The sequence below is a fragment of the Hyla sarda genome, chromosome 4, assembly GCF_029499605.1.
Source record: "Hyla sarda isolate aHylSar1 chromosome 4, aHylSar1.hap1, whole genome shotgun sequence".
In the NCBI taxonomy this organism is placed as follows: Eukaryota; Metazoa; Chordata; class Amphibia; order Anura; family Hylidae; genus Hyla; species Hyla sarda.
In genome coordinates this window covers 304,047,603-304,073,919 of record NC_079192.1, presented here as the reverse complement: position 1 = coordinate 304,073,919, position 26,317 = coordinate 304,047,603, and the positions used below count along the sequence as shown (strand labels likewise).

At 39.6% G+C, this 26,317-nt stretch overlaps 1 protein-coding gene across 4 annotated transcripts in view; it reads left to right on the top strand.

Moving 5' to 3' along the window:
• The window catches only part of HTR4 (5-hydroxytryptamine receptor 4), a 511,510-nt gene that overhangs the window by 250,511 nt on the left and 234,682 nt on the right, over nucleotides 1-26,317 (top strand). The window contains exon 1 of one of the 4 annotated variants that reach the window (XM_056574740.1): nucleotides 16,777-16,839. The exons of the other annotated variants lie outside the window; for them this stretch is intronic. The gene's annotated coding sequence lies outside the window, so the exon portion shown is untranslated. Of the gene's footprint in view, nucleotides 1-16,776; nucleotides 16,840-26,317 lie in introns of those variants that run through there. 4 annotated transcript variants of the gene reach the window in all.

The following is a 26,317-nucleotide window of genomic DNA, read 5'->3' as shown; positions in this document are numbered from 1 at the left end:
TGGAAGAATAAAGATCATTTAACCCCTCCCCTAATAAAAGTTTGAATCACCCCCCTTTTCCCATTAAAAAAAAACCCAGTGTAAATAAAAATAAACATATGTGGTATCGCCACGTGTGGAAATGTTCGAATTATAAAAATATATCATTAATTAAACCGCACGGTCAATGGCGTACGTGCAAAAAAAATTCCAAAGTCCAAAATAGTGTATTTTTGGTCACTTTTTATATCATGAAAAAATGAATAAAGAGCGATCAATAAGTCCGATCAATACAAAAATTATACCACTAAAAACTTCAGATCACGGTGCAAAAAATGAACCATTATACCACCCCATACACAGAAAAATTAAAAAGTTATAGGGGTCAAAGATGACAATCTTAAGACGTACATTTTCCTGCATGTAGTTATGATTTTTTTCAGAAGTACGACAAAATTCAACCTATATAAGTAGGGTATCACTTTAACCGTATGGACCTACAGAATAAAGAGAAGGTGTCATTTTTACTGAAAAATGTACGGCATAGAAACATAAGCCCCCAAAAGTTACAAAATGACGTGTTTTTTTTTTCAATTTTGTCTCACAATGATTTTTTTCTCCGTTTTGCTGTAGATTTTTGGGTAAAATGACTGATGTCATTACAAAGTAGAATTGGTGGTGCAAAAATAAGCCATCATATAGATTTTTTAAAAGTAAGGAGGAAAAAATGAAAGTGCAAAAACGGAAAAACCCCTGGTCCTTAAGGGGTTAAAGTAACTTGTATATTTAAAAAAATGCCCATCACGTCACCTTTCTCTGTAACTTCCAGGATATCCGATGAAGACATTACAAGAGAAACCAGTCAGGATCCTTGACTTGGGTGACTGTTGGGTGACTAGCATACCAGTTATCAAGCATAACTCTGGCATGTTAGTCTTATATACTAAGCGATGTGGATCTCCAAATTTTCAGAGGTCCTGTCTGGTCTATCTTGATGGAGCTGGTTTGATAATACACAGGGAACCTGTACAATATTAGGCAGGTGGCTTTATTGCTATGTCATATCACTCTTTTATTGAAATGCATTACGTGGTCTGTGCTTAGCTAATGCCCATTTGTTCACCCATATGTGTGTTTCCTTTAAACCAATTCAAATTTAAATGAATAGAGTTCACCCTAATGAAGATGGGTTACCTCTAGAACAAGTCAATGGTTCCTAATGAGAGCACCATCCCTCTGGCATCAAAGTGATATTATTAGAAATAATTTGTTTTTCATTGGAGCACCCTTTTGAACACCTTAGGGAATAATGTAGAGGGTTGCACAATTGCTAATGCATTGGTATCAAAGCAAGTCTATTCATTTGAGGATGGTTCTCATGTTCACTTGAGTATTTGCCTGCATTTTCTATTTGCATAAAAGGCTCTGAATGTATGCAAATCATAAAAAATTATGCAAGATGCCACTCATTCAAATTCCTACAGCTTTTTTCCTAAAGTGCATACTTGACATCCAAAGCATCTGACGCAAGATACAATCTCTTGTGTCCTGCAAGCCCAGTTCAGTTTTTTTTTTTTTTTTTTTACAAAATAGTGACAGTGTTTTAGCAAAAACATATATGTTGGAAAATGATTTAAAATGTAAAAAATTGATTTAGGAGAAGGAACCATCTGAGTATGTTATCAGCAGTTCTTTATTAGCCATGACTTTAGGAAAGAAGAATTTAGGGTGAGCTATTTTGGACTGCTTCATAAGAGTCAACAATGGTGCCAGGGAGTAGGGAAAGCAATTTGAATTATTTTGTGAGACCACATCTGAAATAATAGATTCAGTTCTGGGGACTTTACCTACAAAAACATAGTGATACAATAGAATGGGTCCAAAGACAGGCTACTACACAAATTTAAAGCTGGAATCAGAAGAGTCTTACACAATGTAACTTGTAATTTCTTGAGGAGAGGAGGGCCCATAACATATAACATCATGAAAACTATACAGTTCCTGCAAATTGTCACAATAGCACAGCCTAGTGATGTTTTGTGCATAGGAGCTGCGTCTCCATACAGCTAGGACCGTCACTTGTAGGTGCCAACTGTATTATATAGCTAACAAAGAGGCAGTGCAGCTCAATCAACAATCCACTCCGAGGTTAACTGGTAGGTCTGAAAAACTCCAAAAGACCCAAAAATGAACAGGAGAAAATATATAATCAAAGATAATTATATAACCAGTCCTCAAAAAAGTAGTGAAAAGAGAAAAAAGAAAGAAGAAAGAAAAAAGAGAAAGAACAAGGGATAATGGTAATGGTGATTAGGATAAATAAATACGATAATATGTGAGTAAATGAATAAAAATCTGAGTGGATAATAGGGGGGATAAGAATGAGCTATTAAGGGTGAGTATTAAGGGTTAATAAGATATCAAAAAAGAGTGAATAAATGGGTGCAGAGTAATAATCGGAAAAATGGGGGTAATGAAAATATTAGTAATTGCTAGACATCAAAGATGAGGAATAATGTATATAAATAATTAAAATGCCTGCAAAGGATAATAATCTTATACAATCATATGCATTTATTAGATGATAACAAAATTGTAATCAATACCTGGGCAGGGCCCTTGCTCAGGTATATAATGTGAGTATTAAAAATGTATAATAATTAAAAAGTGCCAACTATCTCAAAAAATGTAAAATTAAAAATAGTCCTTTATAGCCGATATAATAGAAAAGTCTTATAGAATAAGTTTATGTGAATAGCAGCAGTATTACATGTATTGTCCAGCGATCAAAGAGTCTGTAAAATCCAGTAGCACTCCAATGTAAATCACAGTCTCTTTCAACTGTAGCAAATATGTTTCAATATTTCACTTAGAAGATCCAATGTGATTGATCACTGTTATCCACTTAACCCTACAAGTGTCTATAGGATACCAGTGCTTGTGGCAAAGTATAGTTACAGTTGCTGAATGAAATCAGGCACAGTACCTTATAGCTGTATTCACCGTGATGGTCAGCAGCTGAATGTCTCCAGAGTTTCAGGCTCCGGGGACTGTGGAAGCCCAGTGCCCACACGAACCAAATCGATCACCATCCTGACATGGGTAGGAAGGTACCTTTAGTGCTGTAGTTGAAAGAATGCGATAATCCAGATAAATGAATCGCTTTGGTGTAAAGCGCTGGTTTATGGATCGTAGGATGAATATGCAGATGAGCAGGAGTATCGTGCTTAGCACAGCTCAGTAGCCGGTCTGTAGGCGGTCTGTAGGAGAATCGGCAGCGGCCAGCCGGCGTCCTCGTGGCGTGTGAATAGTGCGCTAATTCACAGTGGTCCACTAGTCCGGGTCCTGCAGCGCTGTCTAGGTGGTATCGGCTAATATACATGTTAAACAAGGTTGAGATAGATATGGCTAATAAATGTAAAATAAGGCTAGACGCGTTTCACAACGTAATGTCGCATTCTTCAGTAGCCTGATTATATTGAAAGAGGCCAGTACATATGAGGCAGGCTTATATAAGAAAAAAACCAATGTCACTAACAGGTAAGTGAAGTAGGGAGACATAGGGAAAAGCTGGAATCGGATCTAACAAATAACATATAGATAGTACAGGTGGACACATTCAAGGTGGACACATATAGGTGGACACATTCAAGGATGGTATATAGTGTGCATAAATTATTTCCTCAAAAAGACAGACAGATACATAATAAAAAACATAATAACAAACTATGTTAAAATATATACTAAAATATGACATCTTGAGTATCATGTCATATTTTAGTATATATTTTAACATAGTTTTTTACTATTATTACTATTTATTCACTGTTTTTTTTTATATCTTATTAACCCTTAATACTCACCCTTAATAGCTCATTCTTATCACCCCTATTTATCCACTCAGATTTTTATTCATTTACTCACATATTATCGTATTTATTTATCCTAATCACCATTACCATTATCCCTTGTTCTTTCTCTTTTTTCTCTTTTTTCTTTCTTCTTTCTTTTTTCTCTTTTCACTACTTTTTTGAGGACTGGTTTCAAAATTTTCAAAATTTTGTCCACTTAAAAGTCTACAAAAAACAAACTTTCACATATCTCCTGCACACCATTGGTGCCTCCAATGTCCCACTCCAGACCCCAGCTGCACTCCTCTTTCTACATATTTATTAATGTTTCCACATAAAATATGGTGGATTTGACCTCTGGTAAACCCAACAGCTCAAACCATGTGTAAAAAAAGGAAAATAACATGGAAAAATACCTGCCTGGAAACAAAACCCACAAAGAAAACTACATGAGGCCCATTGTGTTGAATGGGGATTCCGCTGTCCCATTTATAAGGTGGAATTTCCGCTGGGAAAATTCTGCATTCTGAATTCTGCTAAAACTTTGAACAAGTCTTAAATTTTTTCCAGAATTCCGCAGCGGAATCCCATTGATGTCAAAATTCTACTCTGCAAGACTGCTAAAATTCAGAAGCAAGCTTTGCAGAATGGAATTTGGGCAGAATGAAAGAAATTCCAGCGTGTGAACATACTTTAAAGGGGTACTCCGCCCCTAGACATCCTATCTCCTATCCAAAGGATAGGGGATGAGATATCTGATTGGGGGGTCCCACCGCTGAGGACTCCCGCGATCTCGGCTGCGGCAAACTTCACTCCATGCCAGATGACTGGCGATGCGAGGCGGAGGCTTGTGACATTACGGTCACGCCCCGCTCATGACATCACAGCCATGTCCCCTAAATGCAAGTCTATGGACCCATAGACTTCCATTGAGGGAGTATGGCCGTGACATCACGAGCGGGGCGGGGCAGTGACGTCATGAGCCTTCGGCAATGCACCTGACGCTATAAATAAACATTGGGTGCAGCGGGCAGATCGCAGGGGTCCCCAGCACCAGGACTCCCGCGATCAGATTTCTTATCCCCTAGGGATAGAGTGCCCCTTTAACCCCTTAAGGACGCAGGACGTAAATGTACGTCCTGGTGAGCTGGTACTTAACGCACCAGGACGTACATTTACGTCCTGTGCATAACCGCGGGCATCGGAGCGATGCCCGTGTCATGCGCGGTTGATCCCGGCTGCTGATCGCAGCCAGGGACCCGCCGGCAATGGCCGACGCCCGCGATCTCGCGGGCGTCCGCCATTAACCCCTCAGGTGCCGGGATCAATACAGATCCCGGCATCTGCAGCAGTTCGCGATTTAAATGAACGATCGGATCGCCCGCAGCACTGCTGCGGGGATCCGATCATTCAGAACGCCGGACGGAGGTCCCCTCTCCTTCCTCCGTCTGGCTCCCGGCGTCTCCTGCTCTGGTCTGTGATCGAGCAGACCAGAGCAGGAGATGACCTATAATACTGATCTGTTCTATGTCCTATACATAGAACAGATCAGTATTAGCAATCATGGTATTGCTATGAATAGTCCCCTATGGGGACTATTCAAGTGTAAAAAAAATCCCCTCCCCCAATAAAAAAGTAAAACGTCCGTTTTTTCCTATTTTACCCCCAAAAAGCGTAAAAAACATTTTTTATAGACATATTTGGTATCGCCTCGTGCGTAAATGTCCGAACTATTAAAATAAAATGTTAATGATCCCGTACGGTGAACGGCGTGAACGAAAAAAAAAAAAAAGTCCAAAATTCCTACTTTTTTAATACATTTTATTTAAAAAAAATTATAAAAAATGTATAAAAAGTTTTTTATATGCAAATGTAGTATAAAAAAAAATTACAGATCATGGCACAAAAAATGATCCCCCATACCGCCGCTTATACGGAAAAATTAAAAAGTTATAGGTCATCAAAATAAAGGGATTATAAACGTACTAATTTGGTTAAAAAGTTTGTGATTTTTTTTAAGCGCAACAATAATATAAAAATATATAATAATGGGTATCATTTTAATCGTATTGACCCTCAGAATAAAGAACACATGTCATTTTTACCATAAATTGTACGGCGTGAAAACAAAACCTTCCAAAATTAGCAAAATTGCGTTTTTCGTTTTAATTTCCCCACAAAAATAGTGTTTTTTGGTTGCGCCATACATTTTATGATATAATGAGTGATGTCATTACAAAGGACAACTGGGACAAAAACAAGCCCTCATACTAGTCTGTGGATGAAAATATAAAAGAGTTATGATTTTTAGAAGGCGAGGAGGAAAAAATGAAAACGTAAAAATTAAATTGTCTGAGTCCTTAAGGCCAAAATGGGCTGAGTCCTTAAGGGGTTAAGGAGGATCCCAATGTTAACCCCTGCTACATCTTAAAAGCAACAAGAAGCAAGAAAGACGTATTTCCTGACCCTATGTTGCTTACCATAAAGGCAGTATCAAATATACAATTTGCACAGAAATCACTAATTGGCACAATGATATCACATTGTTCACAGCAATACACTTATATACAGTGCCAAACAGCCGTAAGAAAGAACACATATATCATACCAACACTAACGTGGTTTCATCTGCAGGCAGCAACAACAACATTAGTATCAAAACCTAAGTCTGTTTTGAAGCAAGTTCCTCAGATGGTTGTAGATTCCTTCATAGATTAACATTAATGATTTACGCGCCATAATGTGTAACAAAAACAATAACAGCGGGCCGATCCGGAGGATCATTTTATTGCTTCGGTTTACAGCCCTGACCTTGCTTTTACAGGACACTGTCACTTCTACATTTTTTCTGAAGTACAGGTAGAAGGCAACAATTTAAGCACACTCCCATAAAAGACTGACTTCTTTACAATCTTTTCTTTTCATTGCCTGCCAAAAAATAATGAAACCTCTTTGTATCAAAGTTGCTGCAGATCCCTGTTCCTCTTTCTAATAATGTATTTTTTATGATCTTGGAGGCAGCGGTTGATCTAGTTGTAGGCCTCATTTATCTTGAACATCTGTCAATTTGTTAAGTGCTATTTATTACTGCCATCATTTTCCGACATGATCATTCTCCTAACATACTGGTCTATCTGTAATGTAAGGTAAGTTGTTAGAAAGAGAGGGAAGAAAAGGCAGCTCTAGAGTTACAGCTAGGCATTTCTGCATCTGTGAAAAAGTTACAGTACCCTACCCCCTTCATATTTCCATGTGCACCCACAAACACCTTAAATACAACTTCCCCCACATAAACTTATGTATTTAGTTTTTTGGTCAACTTCTTGTTTACATGGGTTCCTCTGGGTACTATAATTTCCTCTTATAATTTCCGCTGTGTAATATTTTATTGTTCTGTTAATCGCTTAAATAAATAAAACATGTATAGTATTATATTTTAACACTTTAAGGACTTAAGGTTTTTCCATTTTTGCTCTTTTGTTTTTTCCTCCTCACATTCAAAAAATGATAACGCTTTCAGTTTTACACATACAGACCAATATGAGGGCTTGTTTTATGCGCTAAAATTTTACTTTGTAATGACATCAATCATTTACCACAAAATCTATGGCAAAACCCAAAAAAATTATTGGTGGGACAAAATTGAAAAATAAAACTGCCATTTTGTAATTTTTAGTCGCTTTTATTTCAACACAATGTGAGGGCTAATTTTTTGCGCAGGGGTCTGTAGTTTTTATCTGTACCCTTTTTGTTTTAATGGGACTTTTTGATAGATTTTTATAAGTTTTTATAGGGTATACAAAATGACCAAAAACACTAAATTTTGGACTTTGGAATTTTTATTACGTATACGCTATTGACTGTAATTAATGTCATATATTTATAGTTCGGACATTTAAGCATGCAGCGATACCGCAGCGATTTTTATATTTCTTTTTGTTTCCATATATTTTTTTTTATGGGAAAAGGTGGATAATTCAAACTTTTATTATGGAAGGGGTTAAATCACATTTATTAACTTTTTTTTTTTTTACACCATTTTTAAGTTCCCATAGGAGACTATTACATGCAATTCTTTGATTGCACACACTGTTCATTGCTATGCCATAGCATAGCATTGATCAGTGTTATCGGCACTTTGCTGCTCCAGCCTGCTGAGCAGGCATGGAGCAGCAGATCACCGATCAGATTGAGAGTAGGCAGATAGGGACCCTCCTCCCGTCCTCTCAGCTTTTTTGGATGCTGCTATTTCACCGCGGCGGTCCCGAACAGCCTGACTGAGCTTCCGGGATCGGTTTTACTCTCACTTTAGACGCGGCGATCAACTTTGATCGCCACATGTAAGGGGTTAATGCCAGGCATCACCAAGATCGGTCATGTCTGGCATTAGACACAGGTCACTGCCGTTGATAGCTGCTGGGACCGACCCGCTATGACGCGGGGTTAGCCCTGCATCCTGAAGAGGTTAATAGTATTGTTATATGATAAACACATATACACATTACTTATACCTAATGCTCATACATTTACAAAAACCGTATTAGGGTACGTTCACACGTACAAACAGGATCCTGCACAGATTTGATGCACAGGATTTGTAACTGAAGATTAGAAGTTGTGCTCAGTCCTTAAGTTTACATTGAAATCAGCAGCAGAAAATCCTGTGCATCAAATCCTGCGCATCAAATCTGCGTATGTGTGAATGTACCCTTACAGGCGTTGTCAGGTGGAAAACAACTTATAACCTATACACAGGATAAAAAAAAAGTGTCTGATCGTGGAGGAGTCCGACCACTGGGAAAACCTGTAACCTCCAGAATTGGGCCTTGGCTCCCAAAGAGAGCATGTGCTGCAGACATCACATGCTCCATTTATTTCAATGAAAGCCCAAATATAGTGTTGTACTTTGGCGTTTCTACAGAAATGAATGGAGCGCATGTCTCGGGAATAAATCCCCATAGCAAACCTCTTCTACTCTGTGCAGTTCCTGAGACAAGCAGAGATGTCAGCAGAGAGCACTGTTGCCAGACAGAAAAGAACTTAACTTCAGCAGCTGATAACTACTGGAAGATTAAGATTTTTTAATAGAAGTAATATATATATAAAAAAAATTGATATATAAAAAAAAGTTTTTTCCTGGAATACCCCTTTAACTTGGCCAGAATGGCCGTATAGCAGCACATGAAACCCCATGCATATCCTTAGTATAGAGGCACAACACTCCATTAATTCCCATATCTGCAGATCTATTTTAAGATGGAAGCAACAACTGTACACAATATAATAAGGAAAAGCTTTTGTATGAAATTGGAGACATAAGAAGATACAATTAAAGATTGTGGACACCTAGAGGCTGTTAAGTGCCCATTCTTTCAATCTCTTTCATACCTCTACATTATCACTACCATAATATTTTCCAATGTACAATAAAAATAACATTGATGTCAAATCCCCTGCATACTGGACACCAATGGCCTTCAGTGGAGCTTATTGACTTCAAATAGGATTATTGGGTTTCCATCATGGTGTTGGCCTTTTGCCTAACAGAATAGCACTGCAGGCTTATCTATTTTGTCTAGGGTTTCTGAAGAACCAGTTCCTAATGGAATCTCCAAGTATTTGAAAACAAAGCCTCAGTCTTGCAGCCCCTTTCTCTGCTTTCCTGAACATTAATCTAAGATGACATCTTAGAACCACAGTTTATTTAATTTTGTTTTAAAAGTGCCAATTTACATTAACCTTGAGGAGATGAAAAAGAGGGGCTGCAGCCTCAACTTACAGGAAGTTCCTCTGACGGACTGACCACTCATCAACAGGCAAAGGGCCAAACATGTTTTAATTAAACCAATTGTAAATATGTTTTAACTAATAATATGTATACTATGGCAGATGGGCTCACACAGTTTGATCAAAATTGTGCTGAATCCCATTTTTACATGTATGGTAAATATAGCCGAAATGCAACCCCCAAATAATTGATTTAGTCTATGTTTACTTATTTGAGTGTTTGGAATGTGCGTGTAACACTGGCGGTTGGCAGCCACCGGTGTTCAGCGTGTTCCGCTGCTTACCTTGGCCTAGCTGCATGTTCTCCTTGCTTGCTGCAGGCTCTGGACTTCCTCCTCTGCACTGTCGCAGGTGGTAACATATTCTGACACACCAGAAAGGGGAGGTGTGTGTGAACTCATTGAGGGACATTTATCAATGTTTACTTATGTATTCCTTTTTTTTCCTTACAATTTTTTTTGCTTATGTGTGACTTATTTATCAACTGGTTTCAGCCTGTTGATAATTTTCTTTCACGTAAGCAATTTTTTTTTCTTTGGTAGTGGCTTCTTCTGCTCCATGTCTGAGCTGGAGTAAATTTTGTAGATTTTTTCATGCGATGCGACTTTTTTGCGACTTTCGCAAGTTAAAATTCACTTTTTGCTTTGGTAAGCAAGTTTTTTTTTGCTTAGGGCACTGCACAATCAAAAAGTCGGATCCAGCTTCCACAAGGACTGCAGAACCTATCACAGATGGGTATGATCCAGTGAGGTAAATTCATTAAGATTGTAATCTTTATTCCAAAAAATAGTCCAGCCAAGACTAAGGGTGCGGTCGCACCTGAAACATGTAGGCATTGAAGTCTGTTTTTGCACTGTTTTTGCTGTTTGGCTTTTACATTTTTTTTGGAATAAAGATTACAATTTTAATGAATTTACCTCGCTGGATCATTCCCATCTCCTGCTCCACCTATTCTCTGGTGCCTGGGCAACATTGCAGTTTTCTACAGCAAAGGCTCCCGTGTTCCTGCCTTCATGTGCTCCTGACCTAAGCATGTGTCCTGACTCTGTCTCTGCCTGATCCTCCTGTACTTTGTTGCCCTCCAGTGTATGACCCAGATCATCATCCACGCCTCTGAACTCTGAGCTAGCTAAACACCACCTGGCTGCATCTAAACTACCCAGCTCTACTGCAAACACTAACTCAGCTCTGCTGCATCAGACTCTTTTTGCTGCACTTATGCCATCTAGAGCACCAGCTCATTCCTCCTGCTTGTATACCTGGTGCTTGGCACCAGGGTGTTCTGGCCAGCCAGACCAGGTGCAACTTAACAGGGACCACTCTTGCTGTAGCGACTTGGTATTACCCTTGCAGCAGAAGTCCAGCTTCCGCATCCTGGAGCGGGATAAAGAGTGAGGACTATGGGAAAACTTAGACTCCGCTCCAAAGTTTGGCCAAAAGCCAAACCAGTAAGTGTCACAGTGGGTCCACACTTGTTGGAGTGTTATAGTGCTACTATATTTTGCTAGAATGATATAACGATTTGCAAATTACTTCTATATCTAAAGCTTAACCCTTTCAGTACTTATCAGCTGCTATATGCCCTGGCAGAAGTTTTGTAGTTCTTTTCAGTCTGAGCACAGTGCTCTCTGCTGCCACCTCTGTCCGTGTCAGGAACTGTCCGGAGCATGAGTAAATCCCATAGCAACCCTGCAACAGCTCTGGACAGTTCCTGACACAGAGAGGTGCCAGCATAGAGCACTGTGTCTGACTGGAAAGACTACAGTACTTCTTCCAAAGCATACAGCAGCTGTTAAGTACAGGAAGGCTTGAGATTTTCAAAAATAAGTAATTTACAGATCTGTATAATTTTCTGGCACCAGTGGATTTGAAATGTTTTTTTCCTTAACCCTTTAAGGCCCTATTACACTGAGCAATTACCATTCAGACAGGCAGCTATGGTCCTGCGTAATAGTGTTATAGTGTTACAGCTGATGAGCGAGCAAACGCTTCTTTGTCAGCTGATCAGGTCATTTTGATCAGTCTAAAAGTCATGGCTCCTCAGGCATAAATATTCCCTGTAATAGGGAATGGGCAGCCAATGAGTGATGGCAGCAAAGGGTGATACGATCTAGCAATTGTTTGTGCAACCTATACGCACACACACACCACACCGTTCTACGAGATTAGTGCTTGTTTACACAATGGTTCATGCCATCTAAAAGAGTCTTATACTATTTAGTTATCATTCCACAGCTTTTCAAGTAACTATGTGTATTGTTGTTGAATAGAAAAAATTGCCAAGATGGTCCTTTATTTTCCAGATTAATCTGGAAAAATGATTGAGATGATCCTCAAGTTCATGAGTACAGAGATAGTGTCTTCTAGCTCACATACTATTCCTTGTTCATGAAGTTGTGTAGAAGAATGTCACACTTTTATGCCATTCTTACATACTTGGTTTGTTAGCTTCAGAGTTTTTTTCTGGAACATTCAGCCTGTATAACAAACTCTTGTGATAGTCCAGCATTTGCTTGTTATGTCTAGGCAGGTTGGACTTGGAAAATCCTTGCTCTTCATTTGGAAAATGACTAAGGTTTGCACAAAAATTTAGATATTCATATGTCTGTTTGCATTCATTGCTAGATGAATATTACATTTGACATATCAGGTTTAGAAAGAAAATAAGTGGAACATACAGAATAAAACATAATCACTCAGTCCCTTCACTTTCAGCCAGAATAGGTGTACATTACTACTATACAAAAACTAATAAAATAATCAATAAACCATATTCCCCGCACACAATAACCATATAGGGGGAGACTTATCAAAACCTGTGTAGAGGAAATGTTGACCAGTTGCCCATAGCAACCAATCAGAATGCTTCTTTCATTTTTCAGAGGCCCTTTTCAAAATGAAAGAAGCAATCTGATTGGTTGCTACGGGGAACTGATCAACTTTTTCTCTACACAGGTTTTAATAAATCTGCTCCATAGAAATTACAGTACAGTTACATACGTCCTCTCTGATCAGAAATACAGGAATGCCAGGGCCAAGCCAAAAGATACACTACTTCTAGGGCACAGTATCAATTTCCTTTAGTTACGTAACATTTCCACAGAGCCGAAACACAATGGGGGACATATTTAAAAATAAAAAATAAAGCTCTTCACATAAAAAAATCTGCCAAAATTTTGTCGCAAAAAAGTTTCCATCAGATATTGAAAGTGTTTTACATGTGAATGATCCAAGGTTTATACTAGTCATGCCAGTTTTACAAAAGCAGGCAGACAAGGGGATGTTAATTTCATGTTTTAGGGTACATTCACACATACAGGAGCTGCTGCATATTTTATGGTTAATGGGTAGCAAAATCAACTGCATAAAATATGCAGCAAAAATATGTAGCAGATCCTGTACGTGTGAATGGTAAATTATATTTTCAAATGCAAGAGTCCATTTTACATTTAAAAAATTCATACCAGCTCTTTTATGGTCACTGCACCTGCACTCGTATTTAACCCCTGGACATGTTTTATCCACACAGTTATTGCTTGTCTGGGCACATGGTAATCACGTGAGATGCTTCTGCCAGAATTTGCCAGCAATTTTTGCACAAAAAAAAACTAAACAAAAACAAAGTGGCCCGAAAATGAAAGCAAAACAAGAGACCTTTAAAGATGAGAGAAGAAAAAAAAAAGTCTGATTAATATTGTTGTAATGTAAATTACAGTAGTTTTATTAATATATCCCCCAATGTGTTAATAAAAAAAAATCATGTTGTATTATGATGGTAAGTAGTCCCATCATTGGGTGGAATCTTGTGACCGGGGCCTGGAGTTCCTTTTCCTCTTCCTCAGGCCCAGACAGGCATGAAAACTTCTTTCAGCCAAGACTCAAAATCTGTCAGACAAACATCTTAAGCAGTTGTAGTCTTCTTTTGTGCCCCCAAACAGTGGTTAGGTAGACCACAATTTGGCAGATAGGTAGAATCCTATAAAATAGGTAGGTGGAATTCGATTTTGTAGATATTCAGACCCTTTTTAATAGGTAAGAAGATCTTTAGGTAGGGAGGTATGCAAGAAAGTCAACCCCCACTAATTAGGTAGCCCCACGTTTAGTTAAATTGTCCACCCCATAATATTAGCCAGGTAGGTAGCACCACCTCTGCTGTTTTAGGTAGTAGTTAACACCACATTTTAGGTAGGCAGGTAGTAGTAGTAAGTTAACCCCATTTTAGCTATACAAGTAGTAGTTACCCTCATCCATATTGACTACGCAGGTAGTAGGTAGTTATTCCTGATTTTTGCTAGACAGGTAGGTTAGTAGATACCTCCTCCTTCTTAATTTTGCCTCCTCTGTGGCAAAAAAATATATATATATAGTAATAATAGAAATAGTTACCTTTTCTATGCTCCCTTGCTGAACAGCCTGCTCCAGTCTGCTGTTGATATAGTGCAGTGATATAAATTAAATACGCACTGTCATTATGAAAAACTTTTCATATTTTGTAGTACTACTGATAAGCAGTATATACATTTATCAAATAAATATACATTTATCAAATAAATGTCAATTTTACCCCAAAAAATATATGAAATTAGCCGCCATTAGGGGTCACCTAGCTTTAGGGTATGTTCACACTACGTAATTCCTGCGGAATTCCGCGAACAGAATTACATGCTGAGAACATAAACATTAGTGTGAATGGGTTTCCGCGAGACCCGTTCACACTGCAAAATTTCAGCGGCGGACAATTCCACGGCTGAAATTGTTCCGGGCAAAGAAAGAACATGTGCAGCGCGGTCCTACTGCCGAAGTATTTCGTGGGCGGATGCCAGAATGAAATCTCCGCTCGCAGAATTCTTCAAGTGGAGATTTCGTTCACAATCAGTAGTGTGAACATACCCTTATGCAGACAGACTACTCTGTATTTTGCAGCATACTGAATACCGGCTGTAAAGTGTGTCGGTATCCAGTATAGGCGATCACCATTGCACCACTACAGCCTTCAGCTGTTCCTAAACTACAACTCCCATCATGGGAGTTGTAGTTTTGCAACAACTGGGGGTACAATCTTTGTAAAACTTTGTTTTAGAGCTGTCTATTCTCCAGCTGTGTGCCTCCAGCTCTTGCAAAACTACAGAAAAAGGATGTGTGGGCATAATGGGAGTTAAAGGCTGTGTACTAACATAGTGTTTTACAAACACTGCAGCTCCAGCTGTTGCAACTATCAGCATGCTTGAGCAGCCAAAGCTTTCTCTGACTCCTGAATAACAAAGAAGCTGATCAGTCTGTGAAAGATGAATGACACACATAAGGACAGCTATGTTGATTAGCATCCAGCTTTACTAGGAACAGAAAGAAAATATATGCATAGAAACTACTGTGCAGTGATTTGCAGACAATCAGTTTGCTCCCAGACTCAGAGCAGATGAGTCATCCACAGTGAGGGAGAGAGATGGACACACCTCCTCCACAAGGCAAGAAGACAAAGCAAGTGAGCAACATATAAATGCTATTTGTTAGGGATATTCGGATATATATACGTCCTAGACACATAAAAATATATGTACATGATCAGGATTAGGTACTGAGTAACATATCACTTTTTTTTTTTTGGCACTACGACAGGAACGCTTTAACTGTGCCACCTTTGCCAGGAAGCAGATGTCCTGAGCGGTGCTCAGGATCTTGTAGGCCACAGGCCTGAAGCCCACAGCACAGGGTCCTGAGGCAGGGAGCTCACAATGCTTTATTCCACCACACAGAACTTAAAATGCTATAACACATCAGGATATTTTGTGTGTACCACAACTGCTACACGCAAGGTCCTGATCCTAATGTCATGACCTTGTGTGCTAGTTTGGTTGGGTGGTCCAGGAGACCTGCCCATGGAGGGTACCATCTGTTAACTCTTGCTTAATGTCTCCAAATTCCTTGAGGTATCTGTTCAAGCCCAGACTTCTCTTAGTTACAGCTAAAATACATGCCTCTTTGTGTAGTACAAAACAGGAAAGGTATTAACTTGTACAGTATTGTGATTTCTGAAATGAAAGCAGGTCCTGCAGTTTGTCATGCAGAATTTAGTTACTGCAAGATGCAGATACTGAGAACATTTCATACAAGTATTGACATAAGGAGATAAATTATACTGGCTTGCTTTATTTAAAATTGAATTTACAAGCTAAATATGGCTGAGTCTGTCTGCACTGTCTCCTGAATAGAAACACAGGTCAAGGCTTACACCTGAAATTGCTGACACACTAGTCAGGGTTATAGCATCAACTTTGTACTTTTTTAAAGGGGTACTCCACTGGCCAGCATTCGGAAGTAAATGTTTCAAACACTGTTTTCGCGCTGCCAGGGTTGGCCACGTCCCTCGTGACATCATGCCCACACACCCCTCAATGCAAGTCTATGGCCCACTCCCATTGACTTGCATTGAGGGGTTGGGACCATGACTTCACGAGGGGTGTGGCCGACCCCGTCAGCGCTAAAACAGTGGAGTACCCCTTTAAGTATTTTTGCACATTTTTGCTAGGCTTGACATAAAAATTACTTTTAATTTAACATAAAAAGTGAATACACTCAGCAATACTTTATTTAAATCATACATTAAGACCCCAAAAAGGGTTAAAAATAGCAGGTCTGAAAGGCAGGTGAAAAATGTGTACCTGTACCTCTAAAAGCATTTAAATACCAGCATAGTTTTATTAACCCTTCAGAGTGATTACAATGTGATTTTAGTGTTCTCACTGTTGTTATTTGGACCCTAAGAGCCTTCTCCATGGTTCAAAGTTATTTCCCATTCTGTACATTTAAGGAGGGCGGGACAAGAACTGGGCTGTTTTCCAGCAGTAAACATACCTGGACTTCCATTCCTTTGCATGTCTAGCCAATCACAAGATAGCCCATTCTTCTCTCAGCTATGTCATGACGGAGAAGGTACACTGGACTGAAAAAGCTGATCTTGTGCTGGGGGGGGGGGGGGTGATTTACAGTGCATTACTATTAATGGCATTCCGCGAGAGAAGGAGATTGTTGATTTACTAAATGTGCAAGTTGCTATGAGAGCAAAATGCAAACATAGAAGAAGAATCACTTTAAGACAGGGGTAACACCACAAAAGCAGTCCTGGCCTAAGTATTCAACTGCTGTTGCTGCTGCTGATGATGACGACAAGCTAAAGTGAGTGTGGAGAGGGAAGTTACATTCAAGAAGCAGCTCTGTGTACAAAGTAAGAACACAGAGACAGCTGAAGAGTACTTTATGAGATGTCAGAAATTAGAGAAAAGCCTTGATTTACATTTCAGGCACAGCATGGGCCTTCTGGAGAAAGCTGAGAGGTTGAATGTACACTATTGAGTCTCTATGTTGTACATAGCAGTAGCTAAGCCCCACCCCCACTCCCTGAGATCCGTGTTGGTCTTTCTGCTACTAGAAACAGATTTGCCTAACAACAGGCAGGAGCAGTTTAAATGGATGTAAGACACCTAGTGCAGCAAAATGTTTAAGGCTTTTTTCTGAAGTAAGGAGTCATTTAGGTAATTAAAGGGATTTAGAAATATGCTAGAAATGGCAAAAGCTATCCAATGGCTGTCAGTAGGCTGGCATATAGGTAATTTTTTGGACAATATTTTACTGCAGACAAATATACAAAGAAGGAGGAAAGTAAAAAAAAAAAGTCAGAAAATGCCTTGACATATTAAAAATAAAGGGAACAGGCTGAACAATGATGGAAACCAACTAGCAAGTGTGTAGTCAAACAGGCATGGATGGACATGCAATCATAATAATAATGTGAGGTGAAAAAGTGACATGCCAGAAAGGCTATAGTCAATCCAAGGTTTCCAAATCTGTAAAGAAAGATTGTTACTTTGTCCATTCAAGAGATTGCTATCAAGTTACATGTTACTGAAGGGCCCATCAGTTCTAATCTTCAGCCAAATTTTTCATCAAAAGTGAATTATAGTTTGTGTTGTGAAGGTCGACAAAAAGGCAAAATTGGATTTGTGTTAAATCAGCAAAGACAATCCCTTTCCATATGCCCTTTAGGACATATGGTAATCATAGAGGACATCTCTTTTTTGAGATCCATCCAATGTAGGATAGAATAGAAAGCAGCTTTGCATGAGTCATCTGAATAGTCTGCATAATATATTACATTTCCCCTGATGCAGCCACTGCAGGAGGAATGTCTGACCTTCCATGGCAAATCCCAGCAAAATCAGCAATTTATAAAATAACCTACAAACTTTCACTACCATGTGAATTATGGATCTGTGTAACAGATTACCTTTACAAGCCTATCATACTAAAAGGCTTAGACAAATTTTAAGCACAAAATAACATTAACGCTCAGGTAGCCCAGTATTTGTATCTTCAAATCGGGGACTTGTGTAAGGAGCTGCAGGTTTGAAATACGGCACTGACAGGAACAACCACAGGTAGGATATACGATTTAATCTAAAACAGTGTAACAATGCGACACGTTTCACCACGCATGTGCGGCTTCATCAGGCATGTCAGTACAAGATGAGGAGGCTTCTTAAAAGGGGTACTCCGGCGCTTAGACATCTTATCCCCTATCCAAAGGATAGGGGATAAGATGCCTGACCGCGGGGGTCCCGCTGCTGGGGACCCCCGTGATCTTGCACGCAGCACCCGCACGCCGCTGGCCCTGTGGTTGCCGGTAATCAGACCCGGAGCGAACATGCTCCAGGGACTGATTTTAACTGGGGTGCTGCGTGCAAGATCAGGGGGGTCCCCAGCGGTAGGACCCCAGCGATAAGGCATCTTATTCCCTATCCTTTGGATAGGGGATAAGATGTCTAAGCGCCAGAGTACCCCTTTAAATAGCAGCAATTTAACACTTTCATTTCCAGCTAAAATCACAGGCTATATATCAAAACAAAACCTATATGTATAAACTTAAAATCTGACCTCCACAGCGTCAGACCTATGTGCAAATATGCATGATAGCAATAAACTATTAATGGGGTACTCCGGTGGAATTTTTTTTTTTTAAATCAACTGGTACCAGAAAGTTAAACAGATTTGTAAATTACTTAGATTTGTAAATTACTTCTAATAAAAAATCTATACCCTTCCAGTACTTTTTAGCAGCTGTATGATACAGAGAAAATTATTTTCTTTTTGAATTTATTTTTTGTCTTGTCTACAGTGCTCTCTGCTTACACCTAATGCCCAGAGCAGGAGAAAATCCCCATAGCAAACCTATGCTGCTCTGGACAGTTCCTGATATGGGCATCAGGTGTCAGCAGAGAGCACTGTGAACAAGACAAAAAAGAAATTCAAAATGAAAAGAATTTCCTCTGTAGCATACAGCTGCTTAAAAGTACTGGAAGGGTGAAGATTTTTTAATAGAAGTAATTTACAAATCTGTTTAACTTTCTGGCACCAGTTGATTTAAAAAAAAAATTCCACTGGAGTACCCCTTTAATGAATCAAAGTGTATATGTATGATATCGAATTTGTGTCTTCAACTTCCTGAGCACCTCTGGCGGGGCCTAGGGCATGTGGATATGCCATAAGTGTCCAGATACTGCTGATTTTGAACAATTATAAGTTACGGTAATGGAATATTATTTTTTCTGTTACTGGGATACCAGACATTTTTTAAGGGAAAATTGCCTCTTTCCTATTACACTGCTCAAAAAAATAAATGGAACACTAAAATAACACATCCTAGATCTGAATGAATGAACTAATCATATGAAATACTTCCGTCTTTACATAGTTGAATGTGCTGACAACAAAACCACACAAAAATTATCAATGGAAATCAAACTTATCAACCCATGGAGGTCTGGATATGGAGTCACACTCAAAATCAAAGTGGAAAACCACACTACAGGCTGATCCAACTTTGATGTAATGTCCTTAAAACAAGTCAAAATGGGTCTCAGTAGTGTGTGTGGCCTCCACGTGCCCGTATGACCTCCCTACAACACCTGGGCATCCTCCTGATGAGGTGGTGGATGTTCTCTTGAGAGATGTCCTCCCAGACCTGGCCTAAAGCATCAGCCAACTCCTGGACAGTCTGTGGTGCAACGTGGCGTTGGATGGAGCGAGACATGATGTCCCAGATGTGCTCAATCGGATTCAGGTCTGGGGAACAGGCGGGCTAGTCCATAGTATCAATGCCTTCCTCTTGCAGGAACTGCTGACACACTCCAGCCACATGAGGTCTAGCATTGTCTTGCATTAGGAGAAACCCAGGGCCAACCGCACCAGCATATGGTCTCACAAGGGGTCTGAGGATCTCATCTCGGTACCTAATGGCAGTCAGGCTACCTCTGGCAAGCACATTGAGGACTGTGCGGCCCCCCCCAAAGAAATGCCACCCCACACCATTTCTGACCCACCACCAACTGGTCATGTTGGAATATGTTGCAGGCAGCAGAACGTTCTCCACTGTGTCTCCAGACTCTGTCATGTCTGTCACATGTGCTCAGTGTGAACCTGCTTTCATCTGTGAAAAGGGCGCCAATGGCGAATTTGCCAGTCTTGGTTTTCTCTGGCAAATGCCAAACGTCCTGCACAGTGTTGAGCACAACCCCCACCTGTGGAGGTTAGGCCTGCATACCACCCTCATGGAGTCTGTTTCTGACTGTTTGAGTGGACACATGAACATTTGTGGCCTGCTGGAGGTCATTTTGCAGGGCTCTGGCAGTGCTCCTCCTGCTCCTCCTTGCACAAATGCGAAAGTAGCGGTCTTGCTGCTGGGTTGTTGCCCTCCTGAGGCCTCCTCCATGTCTCCTGATGTAGTGGCCTGTCTCTAGGTAGTGCCTCCATGCTCTGGACACTACGCTGACAGACACAGCAAACCTTCTTGCCACAGCTCGCATTGATGTGCCATCTTGGATGAGAGCTGCACTACCTGAGGCACTTGTGTGGGTTGTAGACTCCGTCTCATGCTACCACTAGAGTGAAAGCACCGCTAGCATTCAAAAGTGACCAAAACATCAGCCAGGAAGCATAGGAACTGAGAAATGGTCTGTGGTCACCACCTACAGAAACACTCCTTTATTGGGAGGTGTCTTGCTAATTGCCTATAATTTCCACCTGATGTCTGTTCAGTTTGCACAACAGCATGTGAAATTGATTGCCAATCAGTGTTGCTGAGTGGACAGAGTGATTTCACAGAAGTGTGATTGACTTGGAGTTACATTGTGTTGTTAAAGTGTCCCCTATATTTTTTTGAGCAGTGTATTAAAGATAGTGATGGACACCTAAAGAGCTTATTCATTAAATCTGTTTGTTCATTGCCATAGCTAAACAAGTGAACCTGATAACAGAAAAAGACTATGTCAAGCTTGTGGAGCATTACCAATGACATCAATGCATGATAAAATAATGGAAAATGCATCCCATGTTTCCCACTAGTTATTATTGTGCATTGATTCTGTACCCCCTTTTTATGGACTATAACTGAGGGTTATTGTGTAATGTGTCTGTGCACAGGATCTTTCAAGATGTTTGGCAAACACGTTAACCTGATCTTACACCTCCAGATTATTTTCTAAACCATGAAAGGAGTATATTTCTTTCTTTTAACTGTCCTAAGTCTTGGCTAACAAAATAAAATGCCGTAAGGCAGCTTTTCCCCTACACAGTTTTCAATGACGTCTGCCACAGTCTGGCATAGAAGCAGTGCTAGGAGCTACTCCTTCAAAACTACAAATAAACTTGTAGCATAAATACAGAAACAAAAAATGTTTCCGCTAAAAATGATTGTAAAAATTGAGTGACATATTATTTTAATTAGGTTGCCACTACTACTAATTTTATTATTACAAATTATCATTATTGTGTGTTTGTAACACAATTGACTGACCCTTTATAGTTTATGCAGATCACTTTCTGTGTAGATAAGGACAGGATGAACAAAGTCCTATTTTTTTAATTAAACAAATGGCAATTTAATGATTTCTTTATTGTACTGCGGGAGACTTAGAGAAAGCTATACACTCTATAAATAAACATAAGCACCAATAAGGAACTAAAAGGGAAGACTTCAATATGGCCGCCCTTGAGAAATTTTTAATAATTAAAAATCAATAATTTAAGCAGCTAAGAAAATCACATTGGGACAAACTGTCTTTGTTGTCGACGGCAACTCATCATAGTAAAGCTTCCTTTTTCAAAGACATGATCGACTCGATCAGCTGATTTGAGCCCCAAAAATTATTTTAGTTTCACCAATATTTCTCTTCTACAGAAAAATCTCATTAATGAATCTACAACTGAATACATGAGACTTGTCATGTAAAAATCTCATGGAAGGGTTGTTGGCACTCCATGCTGGGCAGTGCTTGCAAAACTTGTGGCACTTAAATGTGTGAAAATTTTGCAGCTTACTTCACCTCTTTAATACAAATTACAAACAAGACATGTTTCCTCAACTATTTAACACATTTGGTTAGTGCCAAGAGTTTCATGTGCATGTAAAAATCTTAAATTAAAAACCACTTAAAGCCACTTAAATTAAAAATATTTTCCCTGCTTTCCTAAAGGACATGTTGTAATGGAAAAATGCATCAAAGTTGGTAGTCGGGGCATGTGTACAAGTCTCCTTGTATTACACAGTCAGCTAATTTATTATTATTTTCTTAATAATTATTATTATTACTCGCTTGGTCCCAGGGCACTGTGCATATGATAAGGGTTAAAATATGTAATATTAACATGACACAGAGTCAATTACAGACTGATATAGAGGGAGAGAGGGCCCTGTCCCCCAGGGCTTACAATCTACAATGAACATTAACTGGACTTAAATGGGCACTGTCAGAATTAAAAACTTTTTATATGTTGTACATCTTGGCAAACATTAACCTCTAATATCCAGTACTTCATAAAAAAATATATCTTCTTTTTACAGAAATCATAACTTATAAAAAAAAAAGACCACTCCTATACTATCCAAAACATAATTGTGTCCGGCAGTATCATCTTTGTCCCAGCTGAAGGACAGGCTGGGACAAATTCCAAGGAGTGAGGCCAGGAGGGACTAGCACTCCTCTGTGCTCACTCATGTAATTTCTGTTAGACTCCTGTCTGAAAACAGAGAAAAGGGGGCTAAAGAGCAGCCTGCAGTGATTAGATGAGGAGACGCAGCACAGCACAGCAGGCTCAGAACAGAAGTGAATGCATGGTGAGTGAGGGTGGGCTTAGTGCTTCCCTCGGACACGCCCCTTCCTGAGCAGGGGATGTCAGAATCAGTGAGCAGAAAAACAGAGTGATTTGTCAGCCCAATACAGAAGCTAGACACATAAAAAAGACATTTAAAGAATCTGCATAACCTAATGAGTAACATTTAAGCATTATTTTTTTTCTGTGATGTGATAGGTATACATTTTCTTCAGAGATTCATACATTTTAATAGAAAATTATATTCAAATTAACCCTAGTAGATATCAGTTTGGAAATAAAACTAATCATTTATACGCATTCAAAAGGCTGACTGCCAGGAAATATAATGTTTAAATGAGTTTTTACCATGTGATTCGATTAATCCTTTTCATTGAGAAAATTAAGCGTGCCATAGCCTACTGTTTAAATGCTATTAACCTCCATGCCCTGTGTCTATAACAGAAAGAATAAACCTCTCAGCTGTTGCATTCTACAGTGATCACAGCTGAGATCTGATCTCCTGGATAAAAGACAGCCACCTGAAAAGAAAATAGGATAGACACTGTATATAGTAGGTATTTTAGGGAATCCCTAGTCACACACATTACCTCAAATACTAGAGAAGAGATTTTTCTAAAACCATCATTTTTATACTATGAACATAGATAACACTAACAATAACACTGCAAAGCATAGTTAACCCCTTGGGGACCGAGCCCATTTTGACCCTAAGGACCAGAGCATTTTTTGCAATTCTTACCACTGTCACTTTAAGCATTAATAACGCTGGGATGTTTGTACTTATGAATTTGATTCAGAGATAGTTTTTTCGTGACATATTCTACTTTATGTTAGTGGTAACTTTCCGTTGATACTTGCATCATTTCTTGGTGAAAAATTCCAAAATGTAATGAAAAATTTGAAAATTTACAATTTTTATAACTTTGAAGCTCTCTGCTTGTAAGGAAAATATACATATGTCTACTTTATGTTTGCATCATAAAGTTGACATGTTTTTACTTTTTAAAGACATCAGGGGGCTTCAAAGTATAGCAGCAATTTTCAAATTTTTCAAGTAAATTTCAAAATCTTAATTTTTCAGGGACCAGTTCAATTATGAAAACTGCACCCCTCAACGTATTCAAGATGACATTCAGAAAGTTTGTTAACCCTTTAGGTGTTTCACAGGAATAGCAGCAAAGTGGAGGTGAAAAATCAAAATCTTCATTTTTTACACTAACATGTTCTTGTAGACCCATATTTTTTATTTTTACAAGGGGTAAAAGGAGAAAAAGCCCACCAAAATATGTAACCCAATTTCTCTCGAGTAAAGGAATATGTGGATATAAAGTGCTCTGTGGGTGCACTAGAGGGCTCAGAAGAGAAGGAGAGATAATGGGATTTTGGAGAGCAAATTTTGCTGAAATGGTTTTTGGGGGGCATGTCGCATTTAGGAAGCCCCTGTGGTGCCAGAACAGCAAAAAACACCACACATGGCATACTATTTGGGAAACTACAGTCCTCAAGTAATGTAACAAGGGGTACAGTGAGCCTCAACACCCCACAGGCGTTTGACAACTTTGCGTTGAAGTTGGGCGTGAAAATGAAAAAACATTCTTTTTTCACTAAAGTGCAGTTTTTTCCCCAAATTTACCATTCTTTCAAAGGGTAATGGGAGAAAATGCCCCCCCCAAAATTTGTAACCCCATCTCTTCTGAGTATGGAAACACCCCATGTTAGGACGTAAAATGCTCTGCGGGCGAACTACAATGCTCAGAAGAGAAGGAGTTACATTTGGCTTTTGGAAAGCAAATTTTGCTGAAATGGTTTTTGGGGGCATGTCGCATTTAGGAAGCCCCTATGGTGCCAGAACAGCATACTCTTTTGGAAACTACACCCCTCACGGAACGTACCAAGGGGTACAGTGAGCCTTAACACCTCACAGGTGTTTGACAACTTTTTGTTAAATTTGGATGTATGGATGAAAAAAAATTCTCACAAATATGCATTTTTTTCTCCAAATTTTACATTTTTACTAGGGGTAATAGGAGAAAATGACCCCCAAAATGACCCCCTAAAAAATGACCCCCAAAATTTGTAACCCCAAGTGCTCTGCTGGCAAACTACAATTCTCTGAAGAGAAGGCGTGCCATTGAGCTTTTAGAGAGATAATTTGTTTGAAATGGAAGTCAGGGGCCATGTGCATTTACAAAGCCCCCCGTGGTGCCAGAACCGTGGACCCCCCCCCACATGTGACCCCATTTTGGAAACTACACCCCTTACAGAATTTAATAAGGGGTGCAGTGAGTATTTACACCCCACTGGCGTTTGACAGATCTTTGGAACAGTGGGCTGTCAGACACCTGTGGGGAGTAAATGTTCACTGTACCCCTTATTACATTACGTGAGGGGTGTAGTTTCCAAAATGGGGTCACATGGGGGAGGGTCCATTGTTCTGGCACTATGGGGGCTTTGGAAAAAAACATGGCCTCCAATTCCAGACAAATTCTCTCTCCAAAAGCCCAATGGAGCATTGTAGTTCGCCCGCAGAGCACTTTACATCCACATATCGGGTATGTTCTTACTTAAGAAATGGGATTACAAATTTTGGGGGCTTTTTTCCTATTTTCCCTTGTGAAAATGAAAAATTTAAGGTAACACCAGCATTTTCCATTTTCCCATCCAACTTTAATGAAAATTCGTCAAACACCTGTGGGGTGTTAAGGCTCACTATACCCCTTGTTACGTTCCGTGAGGGGTGTAGTTTCCAAAATGGAGTCACACGTGGGTATTTATTTTTTTGCGTTTATGTCAGAACTGCTGTAAAATCAGCCACCCCTGTGCAAATCACCAATTTAGGCCTCAAATGTACATAGTGCGCTTTCAATTCTGAGCCTTGTTGTGCGTCCGCAGAGCATTTTACGCCCACATATGGGGTATTTCTGCACCTGGAAGAAATTGTGTTACAAATTTTGGGGGTCTTTTTTTCCTTTTACCGCTTGTGAAAATAAAAAATAAAGGGCAACACGAGCATGTTAGTGTGAAATGTTTTATTTTTTTACACTAACAGGCGGGTGTAGCCCCCAAATTTTCCTTTTCATAAGGGGTAAAAAATTTGTAGTGCAATTTCTCCCGAGTACGGAAATACCCCATATGTGGCCCTAAACTGTTTCCTTGAAATACGTCAGGGCTCCGAAGTGAGAGAGCGCCATGCGCATTTGAGGACTAAATTGGGGATTGCATAGGGGTAGTCATAGAGGTATTCTACGCCAGTGATTCCCAAACAGGGTGCCTCCAGCTGTTGCTAAACTCCCAGCATGCCTGGACAGTCTGTGGCTGTCCGGAAATGCTGGGAGTTGTTGTTTTGCAACAGCTGGAGGCTCCGTTTTGGAAACACTGCCGTACGATACGTTTTCATTTTTATTAGGTGGGGGGGACAGTGCAAGGGTGTGTATATGTAGTGTTTTACCCTTTATTATGTGTTAGTGTTGTGTAGTGTTTTTAGGGTACATTCACACTGGCAGGTTACGGTGAGTTTCCCGCTAGGAGTTTGCGCC